This window comes from Rutidosis leptorrhynchoides, chromosome 2, assembly GCF_046630445.1.
Source record: "Rutidosis leptorrhynchoides isolate AG116_Rl617_1_P2 chromosome 2, CSIRO_AGI_Rlap_v1, whole genome shotgun sequence".
NCBI classification, from domain to species: Eukaryota; Viridiplantae; Streptophyta; class Magnoliopsida; order Asterales; family Asteraceae; genus Rutidosis; species Rutidosis leptorrhynchoides.
Window position 1 is genome coordinate 169,694,494 of NC_092334.1, and position 8,007 is coordinate 169,702,500.

Sequence of the window (8,007 nt, forward strand, 5' to 3'; positions counted from 1 at the left end):
AAATTTCGCATGTATTCTCAGCCCAAAAATATAAAGGGTAAAAAGGCAAATGAAACTCACCATACGATATTTTGTAGTAAAAATATGCATACGACGATACTGAACAATGCAGGGTCGACCTCGGATTCACGAACCTATATCATTTGTATATTTATTAATATACATAGTTGTAATCAAACAAATATATTTATTATTAGTGAGGTAATTTATATATATAATAAGTTTCATTATATATATTTTTATTTTATTTATAGAGATATTAATATAGTTAAGTTATGTGTATTACATATATATTTATATACATAATCTTTATTTTCATGCTTATAACTTTAACAACGTCACTAAAACTTTTATTTTCATAATTGTAATTATTTTAATATAAATGATATAGATAATACTGATAACAGAAATAATGATAGTTTTAGTAAAAATAATACTTTTAATAATAATGGTAATTTTTAATAGTTTAATAGAGTTTCCAGTAATCATACAGTATTACTAATATTAATGTTTAACTGATAAGTCGATTAAGGATACTTTGTAATATTAATAATAATAATGGTAATACTAATAATAGTACCTATGTTAATGATAATAATAATATTAATAAAAATACTTTTATTGATTTTTATATAGATATCAATAATAACCTTAACAATATTGATGAATATATAATAATAATAATTTTAATCATAATCCTAATAATAATAATAATAATAATAATAATAATAATAATAATAATAATAATAATAATAATAATAATAATAATAATAATAATACTAATAATGATAATGATAATGATGATAACAATAATAATAATACTTAAAGATAATACTAATTTGATAATAATAATCATAACAATAATGATAATAATCATAATAACAATACTAATAAATGTTCATTAATCTTTATATTAGTAATAATAATAATAATAGTAATAATTGTATTACTAGTAATAACAATAATAATAATAATAATAATAATAACAATAATAATAATAATAATAATAATAAAATGAAAACTCCTTAAGAAGGTTTAAAAAAAACTGCCTTGGACGAGGCTCGAACCCGAGACCTCTCGGTTAACCCCAACACAACACTCTAACCAACTGATCTAATTCGCTTTTCTAAATAAATCACCACTCATTGTTATTTAAACCCGCTTTTATTTTGATTTAATTTCCTTCTTCATCTTCATCTTAATAATTGACCAGAACCCATGAATTATAAACGAAGTCCAAATCAACTTTTAAGACTTGTAATTTAATTAAAATGACCTGTGCTTGTAACATTAATTCAACAGAAAAAGAAAAAAAAATTATAAAGTGATGCTGCTTCTGTTTCGAAGAAAAAAAATTTGAAACATAAAACTTGAAATCAGATTCTTGAAAGTTTTAGGCAAATGTTACAACATGAAATATATACTAAATTCTTCCTATAAACTTTCTATAACATCAATTTAATTCAAAACATCACAACAACTTCGAATTTCACTGAAGAACAAGTGTTGACTTTTTTATCCAAAACTTTGACCTCAAAATTCAGGGTTGATATTACGAATTAAAATCTGATTCTTTGCAGAAATATTTAGTAAAACATTCTTAATGAAACTGCATTTATACATTTTAAAATTTATTTCGAAATCGACTCTTTTGAAAATATGAACACGTACAGAGTAATTGACTGGTTTCAGCCTTTATTCCTCGCGTTAATTCACCAAACTTCAGTTAATTACAATTGATAATTAATAATGTTAAAGAGAAAATTAAGTGAGCTAATAATACAGATAACGTGATTGATTTTATAGCAAGAAGAAATTCGATCAACTTGTTTAATCGTACAGACAAAAAAATTAAATAAATAAAGGAAATAGAAAGTGATAACAATCTCTAACTGAATTTGGAATTATCCTATTGTTTGGAATCTGATTCGTACGAGTTTATCAATCAACAATAGGTGGACAAAGACTTGAAACTAATTCTGATTTACTAATCTCTTTATACGATTTTTACATAATTGATATTAATAAATAATTATAACTTAATAATAATAATAATAATAATAATAATAATAATAATAATAATAATAATAATTTTATAAATAATAATAATAATAATAATAATTATTATTATTAATAACATTAACAATTATGATAATAATAATAATCATTATTAACAATATTAATGTTAAATCGTATTATTTATATAATAATGAATTTAATAATATTGGTAATTATAATTATAAAAGTAATAATATTAATAATAATAATATTAATCATGATAACCAATAATATTTAAATTACAACTAAACAATAATAATTAAGATCATAAATTTTTTTAAGATCATAAATTTTTACTACCATACATAATAATATTAATAATACATAATGAAAGTACTAATAATATTGATGTAACAATTTATACATATCAAATCTCATATATATATATATATATATATATATATATATATATATATATATATATATATATATATATATATATATATATATATATATATATATACATACTACATATTAAATTACTACTATTAATAATACTGATATCAATATTTATAATGAAAGTAATAATAATTATATTTTAACTCATAATTAGATTTAATATAATAATATTTTTATTAATTATGTAATACCTATAACAACATATTTGAATAGATAATATTTATATATATTAGATATATTACAACATACATATAATATTAATTATGTACAGGATTCATATATATTCATATATTTATTTTACTAATATCTTATTGATTTTGTAAGTTACTTTACATGTTTAAATCAAATGATTAAATGGTATTATATTAATACAAGTTAATGTATACACATACGCATATATATATATATATATATATATATATATATATATATATATATATATATATATATATATATATATATATATATATATATATATATATATATACACATATATATATATTTATTTACATGTTTATTTACACACAATTGTTCGTGAATCGTTGGGCACAGTCTAAAGGTAATTGATTTCATGAACATATTTTTCAAAGTTTTCGAGACTCTACATTATAGACTTTGCTTATCGTGTTGGAAACATATAAAGATCAAGTTTAAATTTGGTCAGAAATTTCCGGGTCGTCACAGTACCTACCCGTTAAAGAAATTTCGTCCCGAAATTTGAGTGTGATGGTTATGGCTAACAATAAAAATGTTTTCATGACGAATATGAGTTGATAAGTAGAGTTTTATCATCATTGAGTAATATGGATAAAACAATTCGATTCTTCGAAGAGTACGAATGAAGCTGTCACAAAAGATTGAGATAGAGATTTAACTTTTGACGTGGTCACGGTGGATTTCCGGAATTCAAGGGATTTAGAGAAAATCTTTGTAATAAAATTTGGTTCTTCAATAATTAAGGAAATAGGATCTTCTTTGATTAAATACGATAATTTGTTTTGATTGCTCTGTCGAATATTTCACTATAAATCCATCCCCTTCCTTTCCTTTATATTTTGGAGTTCCACACTTTTGCTTTCTCTTCTCGACTTTAAGTCAAGCGAATAATGGTCCAGAATTTGTAAGTATGAAGTTTCGAATGAACATGACTAATGTTCTAAGAGAGAAATTGTAATAGCACGATCTTTATTGGTTAAATTACCAGAATTCAAGAGAAAGGATAGAACTATCAAGAAAATATGTTCTTGATATGTTTATATGTTAGATAGAATGTAAGAGTCGTGTAACATGGCACATGATGACGTTATGATCTGTGAATCATCACGTTCCATTTAGAAACTCAGCATGACTTACTGTAATATAATCACGTTGATCAAGTGTCATTATATTATACTAACTCATGCTTCAGTTCCCAACACTACTTCAAAAACATTCATATTTTAAACTCGAAAGTTTACAGAATATAGAAACTAAACAGTTTCCTTTATGATGTAATATAGATAGCACGAAGAGATAAATAATTTTGGACAAGAATATTTATGAAAATATCCTCAGAAATATCGAAGATATTTATGATGATATTTTGGAATTTCTAAGATCGAAGGTTGATGAAGAAAGATTTTTTCACAAGATTTAACATGTGTATGGAGCAAGATATTCTCTAAAGATTTCATCGAATACAGACTCATCTGGATTCTTTGAATATAGGGTTTGGTTCTTGTATTTGTCCCCGGTCTCCTTCATGGTTTGCTCAATCCGTTTTCCATTTCCAACTTTTCTGAGTTTTGACAACATACTATTCCTTATCATTAAACTTCTGATGATTGGAGTTGTTTATAGTTGTTTACATTTTCTGCTGCTTCATTCAGCTATTTTCAAAATTTGGAGTATTGATTCGTAGACTGGGTGCTTTTCAGAATTTCAGAATGGAATATCATGATTCTAAGAGATAAATGTTATATGTATACATATAACTGTTGATGTAGAAACACTACGAGATTTAAAATACTGATTGCTAATTCCCGGTAATTGGTATGGTAATTCTCGTTAAAGATGTGGATGAATATATGAATAGGTTTTAACGAACAAATATAATAGTTCTTTCAGAGGGACTTAAGCCAATTAGTAGTGGAGTTGCTGATAAGTTTACTGCTAATGTGTTGGAATATAAACGATTCTCTGGTAACGATGATGAACAGTAAACTTATATATCAAAGTTATAATAAGGCTAATTTGAATGAAAGTCGAAATTGATTTGCTGAAGCTGTGACAAAATTGGCTAATTTGAAAAGGAATTGCAAAGTTATTTTCGATATTAACAACGTTAAAGGAGCTAGCACAGATATGTGTTAAACGTTTACTCAGTTTTCGAGAGTTTTTCAGATGCATAACTATATGCATAAATCTTTTCTTCCGTAGATGAAGTGCGGTTGGTTCATCCTCTCGATTGAGATTTTTTCAAGAATCATGGAAGGTTTAAACGCGGGTTGTAATCGTCAAGATACAAATGAGGTTAAGATAAAATCAAGTGGCAAACTTGAAGAATTGTTTAGTTTCATATGTTATAATCAATATTTTAATTCATTTTAATTATCCAATGTCGGCAGTCCATAGTTGATAGTCCATAGTTAACAGTCCAATAATTCATATATAGTTTAATATATAATATTCGAATTAATTAATACGTATCGTGACCCGTGTACATGTCTCAGACTCGATCACAACTCAAAGTATATATATTATTATAGAATCAACCTCAACCCTGTATAGCTAACTCCAACATTACTGCATATAGAGTGTCTATGGTTATCCCAAATAATATATATAGATGTGTCGATATGATATGTCAAAACCTTGTATACGTGTCCCGATATTTAAATGCGTAAATAACAGTATTTAAATGACGATAAATAAAGTGCGTAAAATAAATAACAGAAATTAAATGACGATAAATAAAATTACGAGAATATAAATTGCGATAAATAAACTGCGATAAATAAATTGCGAAAATAAAATGTAATAAGGAATTAACAGTTAGCTAGGATTTTGTTAGCGTGGATTCTTAACAAAATTTTCTCATGGTTAATTTGTTTGTTTCTAATAAATTTTATGTTTGTCCAATGTTTTCTTCATTATGTCACTTGTTGGATTCTGATAGATCAAAATTCAAATATGAAATTGAATGAAAAGGGTTATTCTGCGGTGAACGGATACGTATATATGTGGTTGTAAATAGGATAGTAATTGATTATTGAATTAGATTCAAAGAATGTACGGTGTAACTTATTAATGTGAAATGTAAATATTCCTCGGGTATTACCTACCCGTTAAAATATTTTCACCGTTAACAGTTTGTACAAAAGAATTCTTAATTACAATCTTTATGAAAACATATATACATATATATTTTCTTCAGATGTAATCATGGATTTAATGAGTTAATATGATATTAATCTCATTTGATTTATTGTTAAAAAAAGAATATATAATCTCTAAAACATTAGATATTACATAATCGTCATGTCAAACGAAGATACATGATGTAGAACGATCCGTAGAACGATGATTATGCTCGAGATACATAATGAGACGTTGAGGCGTGTGATGTTGAAACTTGGGTTGTTGGTGGTACTGTCATTGATGTTGGTGATACTGTTGGTGCCGGTGTCGGTGACGTTGCTGAAGCTGGTAAGTTTTGCACCATGTTCTCCAAATTGATTACTCGAGCGCGAAGCTCGTTGACTTCTTGGATTACTCCGGGATGATTGGCGGTTCGAATGAGTAGATGAATAAGGTTTAGAATCTGAGATATTATGTAATCATGACGAGATATTCGAGAAATGAGGGTGAAAATGATATTTCGGACTGGTTCACCGGTAAGTGCTTCAGGTTCTTCACCAAGAGGTGAATTTGGTTGATGGAAAAGATCACCTTCTTTTTGTCTCTAATGATTAAGTAGGCTACGAACCCATCAGATGAATTGGTTGATTCATTCTGGTGACACTGCTTTCGGAGCTTAGGTGAAACTCCATATCGGAATAGCTGACGGAATTCGAGGAATTCGAACTGGTTGAGGGATTCATCTCGTACAATCAGATGAAGGATTTTCGATAAGAAATATATTATAGGATGTAGATTAGTATCCTGCAATACATAATTTACATATGCATATATAATACTAAAATCCCATAAGTTACGGAGGAATCTACGGAAGCTGTCAGGCAAAGGTAACAATAACAGATACGCTAAGATATGAATTTATCTATACACTGTCTAAGTAATAGAGGCAGTAAGACATGTCTAGACTAAGAATGATAAGCAGGTAATTTCCTAAGGATGATAAGCAGATGATTTCCGACTAGAAATGATAAGCAAAACTTTTGACATTCAGACACGGTCGAAGTCCAGACTCACTAATGCATCTAAACAACTATCAGTTAGACACACTAATGCAAGACCTGGTTCGCTAAGACCACCGCTCTGATACCACATGAAGCAACCCGTCCTAATCCATAAGGACGAATACAATAATATATGGTTACATCGTGAGGTACTGACCTCTATATGATACATTTTTACAAACATTTCATTCGTTTTTAAAAGATAAACTTTCATTACATTGAAAGTTGACAGGCATGCATACCATTTCATAATATGTCCCAACCTATAAATGACTTAATAATAATCTTGTACTCAATGATTTGAATGTAACGTCTTTTGAAATATGCCATGAATGACTCCAAGTAATATCTTTAAATTGAGCAAATGCATAGCGGAAGATTTCGTTAATACCTGAGAATAAACATGCTTTAAAGTGTCAACCAAAAGGTTGGTGAGTTCATTAGTTTAACATAAATAATCATTTTCATCATTTTAATAGACCACAAGAATTTCATTTCTAATTCTCATAAATATACGTCCCATGCATAGAGACAAAAATCATTCATATGGTGAACACCTGGTAACCGACATTAACAAGATGCATATAAGAATATCCCCTATCATTTCGGGAAATCCTTCGGACATGATATAAAACGAATTCGAAGTACTAAAGCATCTGGTACTTTGAATGGGGTTCGTTAGGCCCAATTGATCTATCTTTAGGATTCGCGTCAATTAGTAGATCGGTTTACTAATTCTTAGGTTACCAAGCAAAAGGGGCATATTCGTCTTCGATAATTCACCCATATAATGTAGTTTCAATTACTTGTATCTATTTCGTAAAACATTTATAAAAATTTCGCATGTATTCTCAGCCCAAAAATATAAAGGGTAAAAAGGCAAATGAAACTCACCATACGATATTTTGTAGTAAAAATATACATAAGACAATACTGAACAATGCATGGTCGACCTCGGATTCACGAACCTATATCATTTGTATATTTATTAATATACATAGTTGTAATCAAACAAATATATTTATTATTAGTGAGGTAATTTATATATATAATAAGTTTCATTATATATATTTTCATTTTATTTATAGAGATATTAATATAGTTAAGTTATGTGTATTACATATATATTTATATACATAATCTTTATTTT